Raw genomic sequence first — 25,079 nt, 5'->3', positions numbered from 1 at the left:
AGTAAATAGTTCACTCTCAGCATGCTGTCAATTGTCAGTCAAGATTTTTTTTTTTAATTTTTTAATGTTTATACATTTTTGAGAGAGAGAGAAAGAGAGCATGAGCAGGGGAGGGGCAGAGAGAGGAGGAGACACAGAACCCCAAGCAGGCTCCAGGCTCTGAGCTGTTAGCACAGAGCCCGTCACATCCCAGGAACCGTGAGATAATGACCTGAGCCAAAGTCGGAAGCTTAACTGATGGAGCCACCCAGGCGCCCCAGGATATTTTTAACCAGACATTCTATTTTAAAAATCTAATTTTCTGAAGTATATATTTTTACAAAATTAAGAACATGACTCATAAAAGTATGAAATGAATACTATCAAACACTTTATTTTAGCTCATTAATTAATGAGCAAATCAATAAGGTGTTAAAACCGGTTGAAACGTGAATTTAAAGCACAGACAGTTATATATGTGTAGGCAATCAAGATTGCTAAAATGAATTTGCTAATAGATGAAAACTGGTTAATAACTTAAAACATAATATTTGAAATTATTTTTTCCACATAGTAGAAACAAGTTATATCTCTACATGACATAATTCACTTGTATTGCTATGCATGAGAATCACTTGAGAAATACCAGTTGTCTATAACTTAATTTCTACCCCTATGGTTTTGAAATTGTCACAGAGAAACAATCAAAGGTGCATAGCCCTAAAATGTCAGATAATCTCTGAAGGAAATCCCTAACATTCCTTTAAAAGGGCAATCATCCCTCTTGCCCATTTCCAAATCTTTGAATTTTTTTTTCTTGGCAAGTCTAACATTGGTTATGTGACTATTCTCATTTCCTGTATGATGTGCCTGCAGAAAATGAATATTTAAATTGGCCTACTAGGATGCTGTTCCTTTGCATCAAGATGGTAATACAACCTTACCCATTTTCATAAGTAAATTTTTGAAATGTTTTCTTTAATGTATTTTTATGTTCCAAATGTTTAAGAGAATATGACATAAAAGCCTTGTGATTTCACATTGAAATATCTAACTGGTACTTTTTATTTCAACATAAAGGATATAAAATAACTAAATTGTGGACAAAATATGAATTTTTTGGAGACCCAATTTTCAACATTTGTAAGTTTGATTTCATCAAACTTACAAAATATGCTTAAGCCCTTAGACTATTTTTAAAGCTCTAGTTAAAAGTACATCTGGACGACAGTGTGAATGCACTTAAGGACCCTGAACTAACTGTGCACTTAAAAATGGCAAAAATGCAAGTTTTATGTTACGTATTTTTTACCATTATAAAAAAAAGCACATTTACTTGTTTTTTAAGGTGCCTAAGATCAAGAGATTTAAAAATTTTTAATGTGGTTTGAAACACTCAAGGGAATATAAAATAACTAAATTTATAAATGGAGTTAATTGCAGGGGAAATTTTAATCCACTAATTCATGAATTGATTATTAATAAAAGAAAACCAAGTTGAAGCTTCTAATTCATTTTTTTGAAACATTGGGTTTACAAATAAAATTAAAAGATGTGGATTTTGAGGTTGAGGGATTACAAGATAAGGCAAGAGAACTAAGGAGAAACCATACTGTAATAGTAAAGAGTTTAGATTATACCTTGTGAGTAACAGGCAGCTACTAAAGTCAAGCAATGGGAGCAGCATATTTATACCTCAAAAAGGATAATTCTGGCTTGTTCTGTGGAAAATGCTAGAGGGAGATAAGATTGATGGCAAAAAAAAAATTAATAGGTTATTGCTGTTATTTAGGTGAAAGGTGATGATGATCAGGACTAAAGCAATGAGGCAATAATTATAACCACCTTACACTGAGCACCTATTATGTGTCAGGAACTCTTTTAAAAAGCACTTCGCCCATACTAACTCACTTTATCCTTATGTCAGTGCCATAGGGTAAGTATTATTATTACCTTACACAGCACAAGAATTCATCTCTTATTCAGAATCGTTGTTCAAAGTCATGGGGAAATTCTAAGAATATATGATTTTGCAAACGCCTTCTTAACCCGACTGGGGAGTGGGGAGTGGGAAACAGTTCATACTGTTAAAAGAGAAACTGAGGCATGTCAAAAATGTTAAGGGTTTATTTAAGCAAAAATCTATTTGAATCAGTGCAGCAACAAATCAGAAGTGGTTAGGGCGGATCCACTGACAGCAGCTGGGGGAGAGACTTTATAGAGCAAAGGTAGAAGCAAAGTAAGGAAATTCTTGACTGGCTGTAGTTTAACGTCTCGGTTGGTTATGATTGGTTGTCCTTAGGTTTCAAATTCATAACCTTGAGGCATTTACAGGCTTAGATTTTCATTTATGCATGTAGGCTGCTAGGACCTTAAAGCCATCTCAATCCAAAGGCTTCCTTGTTTAAATTATTTAACAATAGCAAAATACAAACAAAGAATAATGAACTCCTTACTGCCTGAAGTTCCAACTTCAAAAAAGAATGGGTCCAATATGGGAATAACTTTGTTCAAATGCAGTTACTCCTGATTTAAACAACCAATTATTAACTTGCAAAGACATCAAGTTCCAAATATACAAATAATTGATTTGTGAAAGAAGCAAATGAATTTCTTGTGATAAGGTATTTGAGGGAAGAGTTAGTTATTGATTTATTTGTTTGTGTAGGTGGTGGTTGTGGTGTTTTATCTCACAAGAAATCTTATTTCAGTAAATGACTAAGCAAATGAGAGTAACTTGAAAAATGGGAAAGGTTTTACATATGCCATGAAACTTCACAGGTCATATTTTCTGTCTCAATGATAGCTTCAAATTGCTGGCGATAAAACAAGAGCTAAATGGCTTGTCTCTTACAAAATGTGAGATTTAAAAATCTATGTATGTAAAACTGTCAGTCTTTCAGATGCTTTTTCTGAGCTCAAGGAATTCTAGGATCCCAGGATTTTGTCATCTCTAAGTATCTCATTGGACAACCCATTCCCAACATTGCCATGCTTAACTGTTGTTTATTTATTTAAAAAAAAAATTTTAGTGTTTGTTTATTTTGGGGACAGGGAGACACAGAGCATGTGTGGGGGAGGGGCAGAGAGAGAGAGGGAGACACAGACTCTGAAGCAGGCTCCAGGCTCTGAGCTGTAAGCACAGAGTTCGACGTGGGGGCTTGAACTCAGGAACCATGAGATCACCTGTTTAACTGTGTTTAAAAGCCTCAGGGAGGTATCAAAAGGTTTAGGCTTTATACAAGAGAGAAAAATGGAGCCTTTGGGTGAAGTTTGCTCTCTAGTAGTGGGAAGGAACACGTCGTTTGCCTTATATTTGCAACACAATACAATGAATTGGGGCCTGGAAAGGGCGTGTCTCTAAACAGGCCTGAATCATACCTTGAGGAACAGGCAGTAGATCTGACTTCTTTGGGGTTTGCCTTTAAAGGAATACTATTCTAACGTTCTACCAGGTTTTCCCTTTAATATTCTGCAAATTAGGCAGAAAGCTTTAAACGTGCAAGCCACAGGCAGTATCTGCTGCCTCATTACCGGCTGAATGGCCTGCACCACAAACCAGTTCATGCATTACAAACCATCCCCCTGACAGTCTATTATCATGTGGTCATTTTCACCCATCTCTACAGTACTGTTTGCATCCATTGACTAGAATATTCATCCTCTTCTCTTAATTGAGACTCCCTAAAATATCATCACCAGGAATTCCTAGAAATAAATTATTCCTAGAAATAGTATATATATATATATATATATATATATATATATATATCCTCAATGAGCTTAATTTTAAAACATCACACTTCAGCACATCCTCTTTAACAATAAAAGCATCTTCGGGGAAAAGAGATGGTAAACGGTCATAATCATGGTGTGTATGTTTGGCTTCTTAGGTAATTTCACCTGTGTTGTCAGTGGACGCTACCTGACATTAAGCAGTAAATCAACTGGGCTTTACAACAAAGTCATGAAATATTTCAACCCACTAAAAATGAAGCAGATTCATTCCAATATCCCAACTGCTGTAAAGGGACTGTAATAGTGAAAGTCTAGTATCACATGGAAAGTAGTATCATACAGTGGAAACCACAATTTTGCTGCTGACAGACTTGAGTTCAAACCAACGTTTTCCGTTAATCAGTATTTTGATCTTAAAAGGTTAACTTAAATCTCTGGGTCTCAGGTTTGTTTGTTTTTTTTAAGTTTATTTATTTTGAGAGAGAGAGTGTGGGGGGGGGGGGGGGGCAGAGAGAGAGAGAGAGAGAGAGAGAATCCCAAGCAGGCTCTGCACTGTCAGTGAGAGCCCTATGCAGAACTCAATCCCATGAATCCTGAGATCATGACCTGAGCTGAAACCAAGAGTCGGACACTTAACTGACTGAGCCAGCCAGGCGCCCCTCTGTGTCTTAGTTTTATCATTAACAAAATGGGAGCTATGATAACTGCCCTTTAAATTATTATGAAGTTTACAAAAAATATATGTAAAATACGTGACTTCTAATAGGCATTATTATCACTCTCGGCATCAGGATTCCCAAGCGGCTGCTCTCTTGCGAACCTGTACAGAACATGTAAGCTGAGTAGAAAACACATTTGAGAGATAATAGGAAACAGTAGAAAACTGTCTCTTGCACTTCTGTTAAGGAACGACTTTGACTCTATTTTAACACAGGCTTCAGAACTGTCAGCTATAGAGAAACAAATGTTTTCAGTGAACTGATTACAGCTGCAAATGAACAGCCATTCTTCACACTTGCAAAACGTGCACATAAAGGGAGTTGCCAGCCATGTTTACAGTAGCAGCATTTTTTTTAATTAGAAGAGATTATAAGATACATCATATATGCAGTGTCTAGTGATGAAAACATGAATAATCAAATAATAGCCATGATTTTGAAAAACATAGCTTTTTATCAAACACCTATTGAAGCTACCAAGGGATACTAAAGATTCACCAAATACCCTGCACAATAACTCAAAACTAATGCTAAAAGTTCAGCACATTTCCTTCAGGTCTTCAATGAATTACGATATGTGTATACCGTTAATACCATACTAAGTAAGACATATTCATGCTGTTTTCTCTACTTTAGACACTTGTGTTCCCCCTTCATAGGGTATAATTCAGTGTTTTATTCATAATAATTATTCCATAATTACTTTACAAAAATAGCCACAGTTAACACGAATGTAATTCTTTAATCAAACTGTGGATGAATTCACTTTAAAGGGTATGATACTATTGAAACATGCATATTAAGCCAGAGCTTTAATTCAGAAAGGATTACAGCTTGTGAGTTAAATAATTACAGGTTTCATGTTTTGAATATTTATTTCCAAGTCTGTTTTCTATCTTTTATTTGCAAAAAATTTGGACTCATTTGGCCACATATAGGATGCTAAATTTCTCATATTTTTTATCCTCTAATATGAAAAAAATTAGTATTTTATCACTGAAATCATAATGCCATAAAACAGCCGTTACAAAAACTTTCCATGACCTCACATGTGTGAAAACATTAATGAATTGCAAAAGTTGAAATTGGTGTTCCTCATTCTGGCACAGAATGAACACATGTGTCCCAAGATGAATCACCCAGGAATGTGCACTGGAACCAACAGGGAATCAGGAGAGGCAGCTGCTTTCTTGGCAACAGAAGTGACAGCATCTGGAGCTTCTGTGTAAGCATACTGCATTGAGGTACTGTGATTCTCCCCTGCGATGCTACTAAAGCGATGTATCTCTGACTATCACATGGAAAGTGCCATTGTTATTTCTACACAGCTTACAAAGGGACTGGCAATGCCACATGTTTACCAGCATAGAAGAAGACCACTTTTAAATCTAAGACTTCATAAAGATCGCACAATGGAGCTCTACCAAAGTAACTTACCTTCACCAAATAGAAATTTCCTTCTCACGTGACATCCAGGATAGGCAAGCAAGAGCTGATATGGTGGCTTCCTCATCACCTGGGACTTGGACTGCCTTCAGTTCCATTTCATGATTACTTATACTTGGTCCAACATGGTGCTCCAACCATCACATCTGAGTTCTAAACAGAAGGAAGCAAGTAAGGGGGAAGCAGGTTTAAAGCACACCTATAATCTATCTTACAGAAGTTTCCCAGAAACTGTCATGCATTTCCATTTATATGCCTTTGGCTAGACCTTTAGGCATATGACCATATCTAACTGCAAATGTTGTCCTTATTCCAGACAATCACGTGCCTTAGAGTTCTTTGAAGAGGAGATGGATATTAGGATGGGCAATGCGAATCTAGGCCACAGCCGCTAAAATGCCAAGAATCTGGGTAGATTACAAGACAAGTAATATTTTGAAACTTGGATATCATTACAGCACAGATCTAGAGAGGAAGAAAATACTATGGTGCTTGGGTTTGTTATTCACCCATAAATCAATACAACTTGAATTTGCAGAGTTCTCTTACAACATTTCTGAAGTCCTCCCATATTAAAAATTATTTTGAATGCCACTAGTTTTACAGCCCTAGAATAGTTTCCAATCAATCACAGTGGCTAGAATCCCTTATGGGACTTATTTTTATTACATACTCAACTTGGTCAAAGGAATGTTTATGTATCAGAATGCCTTTGGTCACCCAAATTGTGATTTAGATGTCAAGCAGGAGCCAACGAGCAGAAAAGTTGACATGGATGATAAATGGAGACCTAGAACAAGAAATTTTGAGGTAGGAGTTGGCAATAGTGGATTGACATCTCGCTAACCACTCACTACTCCCTTCCTAACTCTGTCACCCAAGTTCAGGCTAATTAGTCATCATACACTGGAATATAGGCCAGCCAAGTACAATGCCAACCTAAAACACTCATCAGCCAGTGTGGAGAAACAAATGGTTCCACTTAACACAACATGACAGTTTCAATAATACAGTAAACTCAAATGAGGAGTACAGTTCAATCATTGAGATACTTGGCAGAAAACAGAAGAGAGCCTCTTGGCAATCTACTTGTGTCATGTTCTTGAATGTTCGCAGACTATATGCTTCTTCCTTTCTCTTTTGAGGTAGAAAATATATATTTTTCAAAAAAGGACAGGTTTTTCAGATTGGTCTCTAATACAAAAAGTTAGCCCAGTTTTGTTTTGTTTTTTTAGCCATTCCAGAGTCATTATGTTTTTTTGCTTTGTTTGCTTGTGTTCAGTTTGTTCTTTTAATGTGATAATCTGACTGGGGGACAGATTTTTTTCTCTCTCTTACCACTATTTGATAGCAATTCTACCATAATTACTCCACAGGGTAATTCCAATGTACTTCTACTTTCTGTCAGTACTCCTGCATATAATAAATATCGTGATTCAACATCACAGTCTGATGACAAGTATTCACAAGGACTTCCTAGTGAAAACATGTTCTATCCCAATTACTTGAAAAAGGAAAGGGAATTTCTCTTAATGGATTGTGACAGCCAACCTCCAAAATGTCCCCTGATTATCCTCACTTTCTGTATTCATGCTCTATATTAGTCTCCTTCTATACAAATCAGAGCTGGCTTATGTGATAACTAAAGTACAGGCAGACATGACAGTGTGACTTCCAACAATCGGCTACCAATGGTATTGAAGCTTCAGTTTCTTTGATTGGCTCACTTTGGTGGAACCCAGCCACCATATCATAAGGACAGTCAACCAGCCACATGGAAAGGCACTCCGGGAGAGGAATTGAGAACTTCCACCAATAGTCAGCTCCAATTTGCCAATCATAGGAGTTAGTTACCTTTGTAGAGGATGTTCCAGCCTCAGTCAAGTCTTCATATCCCAGTAGTCTCACCTGACATCTGACTGCTATCTCATGAGAATCTTCAAGCCATAACGGTTTGGTCAAGTTGTTCCCATACATCTAGCCCACAGAAAAGGTGATAGATACTAAATGGTTAAGGTTGTTTATAACCTTCTAAATTTGGTGGCAATGTGTTACACAGCAACAGATAACTAACACACATACAATCACATATAACCCTCTCCTTTACTGCTTTTACCTGCCAGCTAATTCCCATAAATACATTGGCCAGCATCTCCCTTCAAATGCTCCTGCAACACACACACACACACACACACACACACACACACACACACACACACACTCAAGTGTAATCAGATTGACCATTTGACAATATTGAATTAAATTGCACCAGTCACTCCAGTAAGGCCAACATGAGACTAATCTGGCCTGACTAATCCTGTTATCATGCCTTACCCCTCTCTTGCAGATTTCAGAAAATGTCTCCATGATGTCATATTTTACAATAGTCATATTGTTCCAATGAATCAAAGAGACAATCTAGGGTTCGAGGAGATGTAGCCTCCTCCAGCTGACTTTAACATTATCAGTCTGTGAAAAATGTCTCTCATTTGTTTAGATGCCTTCGTGTATCTGCCACATCTGAACCACTTAGGTCCCTCCTGTTTTGGAAAGGTAATCAATCTTCTCGGCCTGGGTTGTGTCCATACTCTTAATCATTACGCACTACTACCACCTCCTGGATGTCTAACACTTTGTAGATATTAGATCACAATGTTTGAAAATATCAGTTCTTTTATTATTTTTTCATTTTATTTAAACCCAAGTTAGTTAACATATAGTGTAATAATGGTTTCAGGAGTAGAATTTAGTGATTCAGCACTTACATAATGTGCTCATCCCAACAAGTGCCCTCCAATCAGTTCTTGTCTAAAGACATTTTAGTCACTCTCATTTTTTTAACCAGTAAGCACTCAGCCCCACATGTAGTAAACCATGAGATTACAATATGGCTTAGCTAATCACTGAGGCAACAGAATGGAGTTTTTATTCATAGCTTCTCTCAAAGTCTAATACTCTTTCTGGAACCAGCTAACAGATCACCTGAGCTCCCCATGCCACCATTTAAAATAAATGCAGTAATGTTGATCCATTGATCTGAAACAGGGAGAAAAATAAACCAAATTATTTTAAATTATAAAGTTATATTATGCCAGCCTAAAAATGTTCAGTGTGGTGGTTTAAGGGAAATCCACATAAATGCACATCCCCACCTTTATGCTACATATTCTGAGATTTAAAAGTTCAAATTATAAAAGTTATCTTTAATGATTTACAATTTTAATACCATTCTCCTTTTGAACTTCTGATATTGTCATGCCCTCTCTTACCAAATGCACCTGTTTAGTGTGATCCTCTGGTTTTAAAATATATATCTATTTCCAGTTAGATTTATAATTTACCTTTGCTTACTGTTATTCCCCCTATTTTCAAAATATATGCTTGAATTGTTTCTCCAATATATATTGTAAATTTGTTTATTTGTAAATACAGAAGGCCCTTTTCTATGGATCTCAAAAGAAATTCTGGAAGTGTGTGGGTGGGGAAAAGTTAGGGTTGCTCTTGGGTAGCATTCCTGTGTAAAAGAGAATTTGTAAAACCGATATATTCAGAACTGAGATGAATAGTCACTTGGCTTATGACTGGTGAATGATCCCAATTTTTTCCTTCATGTGGATCCTGAGAAAATGATAAAAGCCATGTTTTTGAAATGCACAAATCTGTGGTCTTATTACCACAAGTAAAAATGTTGACACCTTTCTACCAAACATGTGCACAGCCATTATCCTTTCAACAAACAGTCCACCAGAAACTAATATAACACTGTATGTTAACTACATTGGAATTTAAAATAGAAAAAAAAACAGGTCACCAACATAAATACCATATTTATTTGGCATGCTTCTTTTTCAATCATTCCACCAAAAACAAATACACACACACATGCTTACACATTCATATACACACGTGCACAAAATTTTCTAATACTTCTCATGGAGTGCATATGTCTGTAGCTGTTTAGTTAAATCCCATTTGAACAATTATTTTTTTTTTACTTCTTCAACTATTCTTTTTAAAGTGTTAAGAAACTATTCTATGCATAGTTAAAATAGTATCACAGAGATAGATAGAATTCCTAGTGATTCCCAGTGTTCCTCAATAGCTTTCAGAAATAATCTTTAACAAAATAGCAGCAAACAATTAGTTTAAAATGGATTGGGTAGATTTAAATTCAAATTTAAAATGGATTTAAATTCTAGGTCTCTCCTGAAATCCATCCTTGTCTATCCTGGAATGTCCTTCACCAGCCTTGACCTAAGAGGTCAGTTTTATTACAAGACTGAAATATAGTATCTCAATAAAGGAAAAACCGCCAGAGCATTATATCCTTTGCCTTTTTTTTTTTTTTTTTCTATAGTTGGAACAAATTCTGTCTGAGCAGATCAACTACTTAATGTCCAGTGGCTTTGGCTGACAGACTACATTCCAAAATGGATACTTACTCAGGATGAAGAGAGGAGGGTGTGGGCAGTAGATTGACAGGGAGCCAGCTTGTGGCCATATGCACACAAAACAGCTTGAAGTCAAGCCTGCCTGTTCCTCCTACTCTCCCATCCTCTTCAACTTGCAGGCCAGCTGTCAGCACTGCCCAACTGCCTCGCCCATGCCAACCATAGAACATGCTCTAGATGGCCCAGCCTATTTTTTTTCTTTCTGCCTCCTATGGAGTCTTCACCTCCCCACTGAGCAAGTAGCAGGCACCCTGGGTGTTTCATGTCATTATTTTCCCATTTGCCATCCCATGCTGCTAATTTAATTTTAGCACTGTGCATGTGAAGAACTGTCCATTTATATTCTTAAAAGGCAGCAGAGGCCATTAAGCTTGCTCACATATTCGAATGTTCCTTTCCAGTAACAGTGTGAGCTGTCTGATTTGATGGATTTTTGAAGCTGCAATCTTTGACATATAAAATGTCATATAGAGCCTTTAAATTCTAGGACTGAGTTATTTGGGGGATTAAAAAAAAAACCTTCCTAGGAGTTGTATTTCTTGATGATTAATGCTTATGAAATATAACAGATACTATGAGATAGAAAAATACCAGGTGACAAGAAAGTAGCTCTTCACAATTATTTCAAGAATTTTATTTTTATTCTACTAGCCCCTCCAATTCATCCTCACGATCTCCAATTCTACCAAGGCAACCTTGACGTGGAGAGAGGGGAGAAACCAGAACGATTCTTTCTTTATTCAGACCAAACACTAATCATATTTCCCTTCCTTTCCACAACCGCAGATCAACACACAAACGCACACAAAGATGCTTTACTCTCTGCTGAAGGTTTTGTGAAGAAAATGGATGAGGATGGGTGAGTGGAAGAAGAGAAAGGAAGCTCGTGAGGGTAGAGAAGTGATTGTGTAACTGAATGTGCTACATCTATTCAAAGAGGGAGCAGGCAACATTTCCAAAGAACACCCACTTCCTCTTGCTACTTTCCACTGCACTTTTTAAAAATAACTTCTATTTTTAGAGCAGTTTTGGGTTCACAGCAAAATTGAGCAGAAGGTACAGAGAGTTCCCATATACCTCCTGTCCCTATATATGCAGAACCTCACCCTTTATCAACATCCCCACCAGAATGGTTCATTTGTCACAATTTATGAACCTGTATTGTTATATCATTATCATCCGAAGTCTGTAGTTTACATTGGAGCTTACTCTTGTATTGTACATTTTATAGATTTTGACAAATGCATAATGACATGAATCTACCATAATATTATCATACAGAGCAATTTCACTGCCCTAAAAATTACCTGCCTGTTCACCCCTTCCTCCCCCACTTGCCCCTGGCAACCACTGATCATTTTCTGTCTCCATAATTTTGCTTTTTCTAGAATGTCATATAGTTGGAATCATTTGGGTTGTAGTCTTTCCAGATTGGCCTACTTCACTTGGAAATATGCAACTTACATCCTCATCTTTTCAGAATTTTTCCATTGCGTTTTCTTTGATTGCAGACATAGATACTAACCAAATCCTCGACACAATTAAAATAAATGTAAGGCTCAGGGAATAGATGACATTAGTTTCCCAAAAAAGAACTAAAAAGAAAACAGTATCTTCTTCCACCTTTCATGCCATTTTCCATTTTAGTAATTTCAAACAAAACATCAAAAACAAAGTATGGGAGGCTGAGGGACACAGTGAAAAGAGCCAGAAAGAACTGGCTGTGAATCCCAACTCTCACTCTTGCATACCTGTAAGGTTTGAGGGAAAGTTTCTTAGCCTCTTGTGACCCTCAGTTTCCTAACCTATAAAAATAGACTGCTTTTAGAACTTCATAGAACACCAGCAGAGTATCCAGTCCATCATAGGGACTCAAAAAAATTATTAGAGTATCATAATGCAGATGTGTGGCAGTATACAATGATTAACAGAGAGGCATTCTCTTTCCATGAACTTAACACTGAAGAAAATAAATATGCCTCTGAACTAGAGAAATGCACATATGATGGTTGCACTAACTATAGATTTTAACTAATCTCAAAAATTTAGGGGTTCCTGGGTGGCTCAGTTTGTTAAGTGTCTGACTCTTGATTTCAGCTCAGGTCATGATCTCACAGCTTGTGAGTTCGAGCCCCCTGTCAGACTCTGTGTTGACAGTGCAGAGCCTGCTTGGGATTCTCTCTCCCTCTCTCTCTGCCCCTCCACCCTCTTCTCTCTCTCTCTCTCTCTCTCTCTCAAAAATAAATAAATAAATGTTTAAAAAATAATTTAGGGGCACCTGGGTGGCGCAGTCGGTTAAGCGTCCGACTTCAGCCAGGTCACGATCTCGCGGTCCGTGAGTTCGAGCCCCACGTCAGGCTCTGGGCTGATGGCTCAGAGCCTGGAGCCTGTTTCTGATTCTGTGTCTCCCTCTCTCTCTGACCCTCCCCCGTTCATGCTCTGTCTCTCTCTGTCCCAAAAATAAATAAACGTTGAAAAAAAAATTTAAAAAAATAATAATAATTTAGAAAAGCTCAAAAGTGAAATCAAAGTAACTGTAATTTGACAAGCAAGAGCCATTGCAATTGAATTTGTACCATGTCTAAAGAAAGACTGAGTATTAAAAAAAAAGAAGAAGGACTGAATAAACCACAGGAAGATGGTCATGGAAGAAAAAAATAGAAACCAACATCCCAGAGATTGGTAGTAGTTTCCAGACTACCCTGGGGAGAGTGATCAGGAATACAGAGCATGTGAACCCCTCACATAGATTACCCTATTGTAGAGAAGGTATGATTCCCTGGGCATCAACTGACTTGGATGAATTATCCTTCATTTTTCTTTATTTCCTCTTCCTCTATGCTGATTTCATGCTTACTGAACAACTTTCTGGTTATTCATTTGGCTTCTGGTTACATTGATTCCAGAGGTGAAAGAAGTGTCCTGAAGAGCAGGCACCACCATCCCACTCTAGAAAATAGTATCTCCCGTTGTATATTCGTGACTTGTCCATCTGGGTTCTCTACTTCAGTCTTTTTAAGTTTGATTGGCATTACTTATGTGATTCCTGTGAATGCTGGGATACTGAACATCTCAGATGTGATGTGAATCACGATGAATTCACCAGCCAATTTGGTCTTTTGGCAGTCACCCCGTCTTCTCCTGGTGCATGGTATCTTGTCTTCCTCTCACTACCCCTATGCCCTACCCTTTTCCTACCCATAAAAGTCATCAATACTAATTTAAAATAATGCTTGATTTCCCCTGGAAGAAAAAAGAAAATTTTCAAGTGAAGACAGTGCTGTCACAGGAAATGAAATAAAGGAAGTGACTCTTTGGGTCATAGAAAAAAACTCCTCCAAGGAACATACTTAAAGATCATAAAAGCCATTTATGAAAAGCCCACAGCTAACATCATCCTCAGTGGGGAAAAACTGAGAACTTTTTCCCTGAGATGAGGAACACGACAGGGATGTCCACTCTCACCGCTGTTGTTTAACATAGTGTTGGAAGTTCTAGCATCAGCAATCAGACAACAAAAGGAAATCAAAGGCATCCAAATTTGCAAAGATGAAGTTAAGCTTTCACTTTTTGCAGATGACATGATATTATACATGGAAAATCCGATAGACTCCACCAAAAGTCTGCTAGAACTGATACATGAATTTAGCAAAGTTGCAGGATACAAAATCAATGTACAGAAATCAGTTGCATTCTTATACACTAATAATGAAGCAAAAGAAAGACAAATAAAGACACTGGTCCCATTCACAATTGCACCAAGAAGCATAAAATACCTAGGAATAAATCTAACCAAAATTGTAAAAGATCTGTATGCTGAAAACTATAGAAAGCTTATGAAGGAAATTGAAGAATATATAAAGAAATGGAAAGACATTCCATGCTCATGAATTGGAAGAATAAATATTGTCAAAATGTCAATACTACCAAAAACTATCTACACATTCAATGTAATCCCAATCAAAATTGCACCAGCATTCTTCTCGAAACTAGAACAAGCAATCCTAAAATTCATATGGAAACACAAAAGGCCCCGAATAGCCAAAGTCATTTTGAAGAAGAAGACCAAAGCAGGAGGCATCACAATCCCAGACTTGAGCCTCTACTACAAAGCTGTCATCATCAAGACAGCATGCTATTGGCACAAAAACAGACACATAGACCAATGGAATAGAATAGAAACCCCAGAACTAGACCCACTAACGTATGGCCAACTCATCTTTGACAAAGCAAGAAAGAACATCCAATGGAAAAAAGACAGTCTCTTTAACAAATGGTGCTGGGAGAACTGGACAGCAACATGCAGAAGGTTGAAACTAGACCACTTTCTCACACCATTCACAAAAATAAACTCAAAATGGATAAAGGACCTGAATGTGAGACAGGAAGCCATCAAAACCTTAGAGGACAAAGCAGGAAAAGACCTCTCTGACCTCAGCCGTAGCAATCTCTTACTCGACACATCCCCAAAGGCAAGGGAATTAAAAGCAAAAGTGAATTACTGGGACCTTATGAAGATAAAAAGCTTCTGCACAGCAAAGGAAACAACCAACAAAACTAAAAGGCAACCAACGGAATGGGAAAAGATATTTGCAAATGACATATCGGACAAAGGGCTAGTATCCAGAATCTATAAAGAGCTCACCAAACTCCACACCCGAAAAACAAATAACCCAGTGAAGAAATGGGCAGAAAACACGAATAGACACTTCTCTAAAGAAAACATCCAGATGGCCAACAGGCACATGAAAAGATGCTCAATGTTGCTCCTCATCAGGGAAATACAAATCAAAACCACACTCAGATATCACCTCACGCCAGTCAGAGTGGCCAAAATGAACAAATCAGGAGACTATAGATGCTGGAGAGGATGTGGAGAAACGGGAACCCTCTTGCACTGTTGGTGGGAATGCAAATTGGTGCAGCCACTCTGGAAAACAGTGTGGAGGTTCCTCAAAAAATTAAAAATAGACCTACCCTATGACCCAGCAATAGCACTGCTAGGAATTTACCCAAGGGATACAGGAGTACTGATGGACAGGGGCACTTGTATCCCAATGTTTATAGCAGCACTGTCAACAATAGCCAAATTATGGAAAGAGCCTAAATGTCCATCAACTGATGAATGGATAAAGAAATTGTGGTTTATATACACAATGGAGTACTACATGGCAATGAGAGAGAATGAAATATGGCCCTTTGTAGCAACGTGGATGGAACTGGAGAGTGTGATGCTAAGTGAAATAAGTCATACAGAGAAAGACAGATACCATATGTTTTCACTCTTATGTGGATCCTGAGAAACTTAACAGAAACCCATGGGGGAGGGGAAGGGGAAAAAAAAAGAGGTTAGAGTGGGAGAGAGCCAAAGCATAAGAGACTCTTAAAAACTGAGAACAAACTGAGGATTGATGGGGGATGGGAGGAAGGGGAGGGTGGGTGATGGGTATTGAGGAGGGCACCTTTTGGGATGAGCACTGGGTGTTGTATGGAAACCAATTTGACAATAAGCTTCATATATTGAAAAAAAGTAAATAAAAATAAAATTAAGAAAAAAAAAACTCCTCCAGTTTTTCAGTTATTTTGGGGGTGGGAGGGAGGTAATAATTCACAAAACAAAAAGTCTCAAATAAAAGAAAATGTGACAAATTTTAAAATAAGAAGACAGGAGATATGTCACAAAATGAACAATATAGGAAACAATTCCAGTGATCTCAGAGATGTGGGCAATAGTTCTCAAAGAAAAATGAAATGTAGACATTTTTTAAAAAACAAAATAAAAGATATGCCCCAAAAAGAAAGATTCAGGGAGCACTATTTTCAGAATGGGTCATTAAGAAACAAAAATAAAGATCTTGGTATTATGCTCGCCAATTGGAAACTTACTGATTTTAAGATAAATGGCCTTGAAAACTGCACTGAACTGAATCCATTTTAGTGGACTATTCAAGACAGACAACTATCTCTCAGGTCCTTTGGAAAATAATGGAATTCAAGTGCAGTACTAATCCAATAAAGAATTTTCAAGAGTCAATATCAGCTACTTAGCATGGTGATAGGCGCAAAGCCATTACTGTTGACTTCACTTCCGTTACTCAGAAGTATTGCTTTGCTATTAACTATGGCTTTAGGGGATATTTAGACCTTTTCCCCCTAAGCATCCCTCGTAATTTATTCCATTTGGAAGATCTGCATCAAGCATAATTTAAAATCTTCGGGCTCTATTCTCTCCTGCAGAAGCATAGCTCCCATTAGTGCTAATGAAAGCTATCTGTACATCTCAAGCAGTGTACCTCTCATAAGTGTTTAAGAACCAAAATGTTTTATGTCCTGTGAGAGAAGCAGCACTAAAGAGAATCTGGATACAATTTAACAAGGTTAAAATGCAAAGGGTGGGTTGTTTTCCAGATGACAGTATTCCTTAAAAGGTATGTCATGTTTCTGTTAAAAAAAAAAAAAAAGCCCAGCAGGGTTCTCACAGACTCACTGAGGGGGAAAAAAAAAAAAAGCAGTCCCAACTTTGAACATACACAAAGAATAAGAAATACTTCTACTCTATAAGAGGAAGTTTGGGGTTTGGGGTTGCTATTCTTCCTTTTTTTTTTTTTTTTTTTTTTGAGAGGAGAGGGATATGTGTGTGTCTTAAGACTCAAGAGTATGACCCTTTACTGCATTTACTGATAGACCTTAAATAATTTGCTGCTGTTCTTTTGGTTTGCATTAGGATACAAAAGAAACAAACTCTGTGTACCTTCTGTCTTTGTGACCCAGATTGAATAAGGGAATATATTTGCCAAAAAAAAAAAAAAAAAAAAAAAAAGAGTACATACTTTATCTGCAGAGTAGCTCGTTGCCTAGGGTCAGACACTCATCAAATCGTGTGCAGGCCCTCTCATGCCTTAGCTAGATTATTAGAGGATTAGAAATATGTTCTGTAAATTCGAGACTAAAAGCTTGTCATTTCCCACCTCCATCACACTCAACTGCCCCTGGATTCTTGTTTTTCTGGCCAGCGTGCTACTGGATTCCACCCCAGAGTGTCCCAAATCGCACTCCAAGTAGCCTGCAGCCATTTCCTTCTACGGCATCACCAACCTTGGAGCCTCCTCCTGCAGGTCCTCTGAGACAGCTGGTGAGCTTGTTTGGAATACCAAAATCTCTGAACTGCTGCAAGGGCAAATCTGTTTCAAGCCCCACCTCCACCCCTTACTGAAACTAAGGGGATATCGAATGCTTCCTGAAAACACAGAAATAATCCTGAAGATGATTAAAGAATTTCATCGTATTTCGAAATCAAATGGCTGTTCAAAAAAAACTGGGATGGTCTCCAAGTTTTGATGTGGGGAAAATTTTGGTTATCACAACATTATCACTGAGGCTGTACGTGGCACAAAACATGGATATAAAGCAACATCACTGCTGATTAAACACCATTAGCATATTCAGTTGGAAACACAAACGTAAACACAGATTTCCAATGTTTGCACCATGTACAATTGCAATATTCATCTTTGGGCAGGAGTGAATAAATAGAGACTTGGAGACAGAAGAAAAGCTAGTGTGCACACTCAAAGAATGTGTAAATGAATGCTTAAAGTAGCTGGGGAGGTCGTATTTATCTTATTTTTAAAAACACTGGTTAAGTTCTCTTTTATTTTTTTCTTTACAGCTTGTAGCTATTATGTACTTGTGATCTTGCCAAGTGGAATGTGGCTGGAAGCATATGTTTAATAAAAGTGTGTGCGGGCGCATACACACACACTCACACACACATTAAAGCAATACCATGGTTTCCTCTTAAACTGACAGATGTAAGGCACTTTGGGAATTGAGGCACTCCTATTTTAACTCTCCACATTATGTTCAGGCACTTGGAGTCTGAGTATGTTAGAGCAAAGGGAAATAAGTAAGCCTTATGCACATCAAGAACGGTAAGAGCTGACAGTCTGGAGCAGTTACTTTTGTTTGTCCAGATTCTGAAAGTGTTTCTCTGTCAGTTGTTGATCTCATGTGTTTTCAAGATGCCAGAAACCCAATCTAGGTTGTACAGAATTGGTTTCCTAGGCACGGACCTCTACCAAGCTCACAGTCCACCCATAGCCCACCCGTACAACCATCTAGACCTTAGTACTGGTATTTTGTGCCTTTACGTCCATCTTTCTTTCCCTCCCACAAATTCCTAATTTGTTGTTGTAAGCCATGTCAATTCTTCACGAATTAAGGGTCACTATAAACAAATAATTTGCAAATATGCATACATATTCATGAAGAAACATATTAAAATAACATTAGACTTATGTTTATATATGCTTACATATATGTTTATATGTTTACAGTTCTTTATCCTGTGCTCGCTAGGCATCAAAGATGGAGCACGTGAAAAAGTCCGAGATTCAAAAACCTGAGTTCGTATCCAAATTTTGCTACAATCTAATGATGTAATTGTGTAATTTTTCTCATAGTCACTTAACCTTTGTAAGTTTCAATTTCTTGATTTGTAAGATGGTAGAGCTACAATACTTAAGTGGTTTTCGATTTTTTTTAAGGAATAGAATCCTTTATTTCATGTAAAAACTCACCCAAAACCAATATTTAAAAGAGCCAAGACTGAAATGGCTCAAGTTGAAGCTGAATGGAGTGTGGTGTTTTCTTCTCTCCAACCTTCTCTTTTACCTCCCATTTCACCTTCATTGTTACCACTACTTCCTCCATGAAATCTGGGGAACACTACTGAAAACATGTGAAATACATCACCTCCGTGGACTCGTTCAGATTGAAATTATTTTATTCTAGGTATTTATTCTAGGAAGAAAAAGAGTGGTAGTCAAAACATTTAACATACACAGTATGGGCATCAACCTGTCAGCCTAAACCAACCAGTAACCTATGTCCCCACCTACCACGTGGGAATCAGTACTGACTTTGAGATTCATACCAAGCATGTTTAAGCACTAATGAATAACTGAGGCTCACTTACAGGGTGAATATCTGACAAACCTAGTTAGCAGGGCTCTTGGGAGAATACAATGAAATAATGACTAAGAAAGTGGATGGCATGCTATAAAGCATTACAGAGATGAAGAAAGAGTGTACAGACTCTAAAATCAGTGCTCCTCAAACACATACAGCTCCCAAAAACAAGCATCAACTTTCAGATTCAACACAGTCTACATCTTCATTTAAAAAAAAAAAATCTTCCTTGGGGCACCTGGGTGGCTCAATCGATTGAGCCTCCAACTTCTGTTCAGGTCGTGATCTCTTGGTTTGCGTTCACTGCTGTCAGCCTGTCAACACAAAGCCCACTTCAGATCCTCTCTCCCCCTCTCTCTCCCCCTGCCCCCCTTGTGATCTCTCAAAAATAAATACAGATTATAAAATATCTTCCCTAAATATAAACTCCATAGACACAGATGACTAAAAGTTTTACCCAATTAGCTCAATACACACAGCACTTAACTTCTCCATCTGAAACACCTGCATCCAGTTAGTTCCTGGCATTCCAATCTTCCTCAAGGGATTTTGGAGGACTGGTAATGTTCCGTTTCTGGATTTGGGTGCTGATGTGTTCAGTTTGCATAACTTTACTGAACTGTATTTTTGTGATGTGCATTCATACTTCAATAAATTTTTTTTTTAAATCTTCTCAGGAACATAAGATAGGAAATTTCTTTAGAGCTACATGTGTGTATTGGTTTTCTAGTGATGAGCAACAAAATTACCATAAACTTAGCAACTCCAAACAACACACACCTACTATCTCACAGCTTTCATGTGTCATCAGGAGTCCAGCATGGCTTAGCTGGGTCCTTCCATCAGAGACTCACAAGGATGCAACCAAGGTATGGGTGGGACTGTGTCTTCATCTAGAGGCTTGAATGAGGAATTTACTTCAAAGCTCTCTCAGGTTGTTGGCAGATTTCATTTTCTTGCTTTTGTAGGACTGAACGTCCATTTCTTACTGGCTATCATCTGGAAGTCCCCCTCTAGTTCTAGAGGCAACTCACAGCTCCCTACTATGTGACCCTCTCCACAAGTGACCCACAACATGGCAGTTATTTCCGCCAGGCCAGCAGACTCTACTGAAATGGACTCATATAGAATGAAATACAATTAACTCCCATCGCTTTTGCCATATTCTATTGGTTACAATCAAGTCACAGTCTCCATGCACACTCAAGAGGAGGGGATCACTAGGGGCTTGCATTAGGGCATGTCCAACACCATATCTAAAAGTGCTCACTACTTGTGCTTGATTTTCCCCAGAACACAAATACAGTTGTCTCTAAAGGAATCTCAAGTATCCAAAGCACAGGCAAAGTTTTGGGCAGTTTCTGTCTCTTGTGTTCTAGAACTGCCTGGAACTTTATACAATAGCTTTAGAAGCTTCCTAATCAAGAATTCAGTTTCATTGAGGATCACTGCATTACCTACATGATGCATAGTGAGTGTGATAAGAAAGGGTCAGATATTGGGTATAGAGTCTTGAGCTGAGAAGTGATGTCCAAGATGGAGATACAGATTTAGGAGTCACTGAGAAGAAATAGGCATGAAATCTTAGGGTCCTTAAGTCATACTGGAGTTATATTATCCTAATTAACAGAAGGATCCTGGGATCAGGGGTGGGGGAGATAATGAAACTAGAAGAAATATGAGACCTAGCTGATATTAATTGATTGTACTCCAAAATCATATTATATAAGATTCTTTGGATCCCACTTTACAATCATAACTCCCCAGGAGGAAATTGAGGATACTGTCCAAAACCCTGTACCCTGTCAACCAAGTGTCAGCTGCCTTGGTTGGTATGTTCTCTACCCATAATGAAAAAGGGTTGGGCTAAACCAAAGCAGGACTTTGAAGGGTCACACGTCTTCATCGATATTTCAATTGTTGACTGCTTATGTATTTGTTTTTTCCTTTACAAATGATAGTACTTTACCATCTTGCCACAGATTATTTCCTTGACCTCTTGAGATTCGAGGCTAAGTAAGCTGTGTTGAAAGCACTAGCATGAAAGAGCTGGTGCTTGAGTTTGATGGTTGATTTAATGTGTTAATTTGACTGGGCCACAAGGTGGCCAGATATTTGGTTAAACGTAATTTCTGAGTGTGTGTATGAGGATGTTTCTGGATGAAATTAACATTTGAATCCATACACTGAGTAAAGCAGATTGCCCTTCCCAGTGTGGGCAGGTCTTATGCAATCTTTTAAAGGCCTAAATAGAATAAAAGATGGCTCTCCTGGGTCTGGACTTCTCAGCCTCCATAACCATGTGAGCCAACTGCTTATAATACATCTCTCCCTCTCCTTCTCTCCATATATATTCATACACATATATAGGGAACCCTGACTAAATACACAAAGGTTATTCACAATTAAACTCTGTATTTTGTAGCTAGGCTGCTATCAGGAATTTAACAAGGAAGTTTCACTCTTTCACTCATTGGATTTCATATATCCAAGATGCTTCTCTTGAGGTAATTTATATGAAAATGCTTAGTAAACTAAATGTCCTTTGTACACTCCATTATTTTTCATGTTACCTTAATCCATGTTTCTTTCTTTAAAAAATACCATTCTAATAAAGAAAACAGGAAACTTTCTAATGAAGAAAATATCAACTAAAAATTAAAATTAGATAAGTTTTATAATATATAAGATAAATCAACTACAGAAAAACCTGCTAAAACTAGTATACCTATCTACACTGATCAATTAACTAAAGAATGATGGAATCTCCATCTTATTTTCAACATATAAACAAGACCTAAGTTGTAGGAAATGGAAAAGATGCTAAAAGCTACTTAGCACTCTCAGCTAACTGTTCCTTTGTATCTTCGCACCTTCAATTTCTTTTAATGAGCTATATCATACAAAGGGCTAGTTGGAGGAGACTTACGACTCTACATAATACACAATAAAACAATGGCTGACTTACTGAAATCTTCCTAGGTGTCCAATATCTTGTTAAGCGTTCTTCATATTATCTCATTTAATTATCTTAACAATGGGGCGCCTGGGTGGCGCAGTCGGTTAAGCGTCCGACTTCAGCCAGGTCACGATCTCGCGGTCCGTGAGTTCGAGCCCCGCGTCGGGCTCTGGGCTGATGGCTCAGAGCCTGGAGCCTGTTTCTGATTCTGTGTCTCCCTCTCTCTCTGCCCCTCCCCCGTTCATGCTCTGTCTCTCTCTGTCCCAAAAATAAATAAACGTTGAAAAAAAAATTAAAAAAAAAAATAATTATCTTAACAATGTAATGAGGTAGGTATCAGTATTTGCTTTATTTTTACATTTGAGAAAACTGAGGCTCAGAGAGGGTATATAGAATTCCCAACAATGCATAATTAGTAAGAGAAATAGCCAGATCTGAAACCAGGCTATTTCTAGGCTATTTCTTCTAACAGTTATCTCCTGCCATCAAGCACCTGATAAAAGGTTTTGTCCCTTCACACTGTTGGACTGAGAGTATCTCCAGTCCTCACTTGCAGAACTACCTTATTTTCTGCACTGTTTTGCTGCAAATATTTTGATTTAGAATGAAGTCTTGCTTTTTAGATTTGATTCTTTGTCCTACATAGCATCTTAATCCAGTCTCTTCCCAGAATGGTGACTTTAATTTCCCATGGTTTCATGCCTTCAAGCAGAAGAAGCCATCTCTCCCAATACTGCAGGCCACTCAGAGCCCTAGACTACCTGTTTGCCTGGCAAGAAAGTTTAGGTACATATGAAAGTAGAAACCTTATGCCAAAAGTTACAGGGGATCAGGGTATGAATAGTCAGGAAAAGACTATCTCAAATACTCAAAGCTAGTTGCTTGGCCAACTTCACCAATAGCCAACACGAAACTATATCAGATCCACCAAGTTTCCTAAATTCTGAAGTTAATTGAATTTGATTTATCATATTATTTTTATGTTACCAATGATTTCACATTATAATGGTTTAAAATGGAGAGAATAGAAAAATTTCTACAAGAAAAAGTATATGTATTAAGCTAAATAGTTTAGTTGGGGTGAAATGAGCATTTCTGGATTTCTCTCATTTGATAGCTCTTTCAAGTATCTTTTTTTTTTAATTAAAAAGAAAATACAGGAAGTATACAAGATGAGCCTGGAGCATTTCGTAGTTTGTAGTAGCAGAAAATAAGGAAGTGCTTTAAAAAAGAAAATAGTGGAGTATGTCAAAGGGACACAAGAGTCAACTGAAAGAGTTCCTAGTGACCAAAGTTGAAACCATTTGAGCAACAAAATGAATTAAGTAGCATTGGATGATAACCCAAAGTATAAAATAAATATCCCTGAGTCATACTGACAGAAATAAATGATTAATTCAATAAATAAATAAATGAGCAAGAAGAGACAGAAGAATTCCAAATAATTTATGTAGGTATTCCTTAAGGAGATGGAACATAAATCCTCATCCTTTTGGAATGGACTAAGCATACTGACTTCTTTCCAAAAAGTACAGCATAGGGGTGCCTGGGTGGCTCAGTGGGTTGAGTGTCTGATTCTTGATTTCAGCTCAGGTCATGATCCCAGGGTCATGGGTTCAAGCCCCATGTCAGTCCCTGCCCTGAGTGTGGAGCCTGCTTGATATTCTCTTTCTCTCTCCCTCTGCCCCTCTCTCCCACCTGGGCTCTCTCTCAAAAAAACAAAAAACAAAACAAAACAAAATAAAAACCAGTATAGAAATATGAGGGAGAGTAACTTTACAACAGAGAAATCTGACAAACACAGTTGTCTCATTCAATGATTAAAAGTGGCATTTTACCTCTATGGTCTTCCTCCAAAACATTCACAAGCCCAGTCTAATTGTGACAAAAACCCCAGACAAACCCCTATTGAGGAATATTCTAGAAAATACCTGACAACTACTCCTGAAAACTGTCAAGATCATCAAAAACAAGGAAGATGGTGACATGATGACAAAGTACAATGTGGTACCCTGGATGGGGCACCAAAACAGAAAAGGTACAGTAGGGAGAAACTAAGGAAATCTGAATAAAGTATGGACTTCACATAATAATAATGTATAATAAGGAAAACTGGGTCTGGAATAAATGGAACTCTCTGTATTAGTGTCACCCTTTCTCTATACACCTAACACTGTTCCAAAATAAGAAGTTTGTTGGGGCACCTGGGTGGCTCAGTCGGTTGAGCGTCTGACTTTGGCTCAGGTCATGATCTCACGGTTCGTGGGTTAGAGCCCTGTGTCGGGCTCTGTGCTGACAGTTGAGAGTCTTGAGCCTGTTTCAGATTCTGTGTCTCCCTCTCTCTCTGCCCCTCTATCGCTTGCCCTCTGTCTCTCTCTGTCTCAAAAATAAATAAACGTTAAAAAAAATTTTTTAATTAAGCAGTTTGTCTAAAAATTTTTCTGCAGGCATGCCTGGCTGGCTCAGTTGGTTAACATCCAGACCTTGGTTTCAGCTAAGGTTATGATCTAGCAGTTCGTGGGTTTGAGCCCTGCATCAGGCTCTGCACCGTCAGCGCAGAGTCCACTTGAGATTCTCTCTCTCTCCCTCCCTCTTCACTCCCCCGAAAAATAAATAAATAAACTTAAAAAAACTTTTAATAAAAGTTTAAAAAATAAAAATTTGTCTTCAAGTTAAAAAAAAGAAACTACACAGTCATATGGAACATTTATTTAACTTACATGACTTCAAATGTACATGCTCAGCCACGATAAAGAGGGAGGAGTGTAGTAGAGAGGAAATAGTGTGGTCAAATATTTTGAAATGTTAATGTACACA

The 25,079-nt window shown here is 37.8% G+C and overlaps 1 long non-coding RNA gene and 1 other non-coding gene across 3 annotated transcripts in view; one reads left to right on the top strand and one right to left on the bottom strand.

Moving 5' to 3' along the window:
- Positions 1 to 12,438, bottom strand: part of LOC123598334 — a 29,221-nt gene extending 16,783 nt beyond the window's left edge. For both annotated transcript variants that reach the window (XR_006712547.1, XR_006712548.1), the window contains exons 1-2: positions 5,874 to 12,438; positions 4,470 to 4,537 (exon numbers count right to left, since the gene is read on the bottom strand). This is a non-coding gene — a long non-coding RNA (uncharacterized LOC123598334). The remainder of the gene's footprint in view (positions 1 to 4,469; positions 4,538 to 5,873) is intronic.
- Positions 12,439 to 17,001: 4,563 nt separating this feature from the next.
- Positions 17,002 to 17,125, top strand: LOC123600243. Its single transcript, XR_006713602.1, has one exon. It is a non-coding gene; the product is annotated as a small nucleolar RNA SNORA31 (small nucleolar RNA).
- Positions 17,126 to 25,079: the final 7,954 nt, after the last annotated feature.

Source organism: Leopardus geoffroyi, chromosome C1, assembly GCF_018350155.1.
Source record: "Leopardus geoffroyi isolate Oge1 chromosome C1, O.geoffroyi_Oge1_pat1.0, whole genome shotgun sequence".
Classification (NCBI taxonomy): Eukaryota; Metazoa; Chordata; class Mammalia; order Carnivora; family Felidae; genus Leopardus; species Leopardus geoffroyi.
The sequence above is the reverse complement of the archived record's forward strand: the minus strand, read 5'-3'. Positions and strand labels throughout refer to the sequence as shown.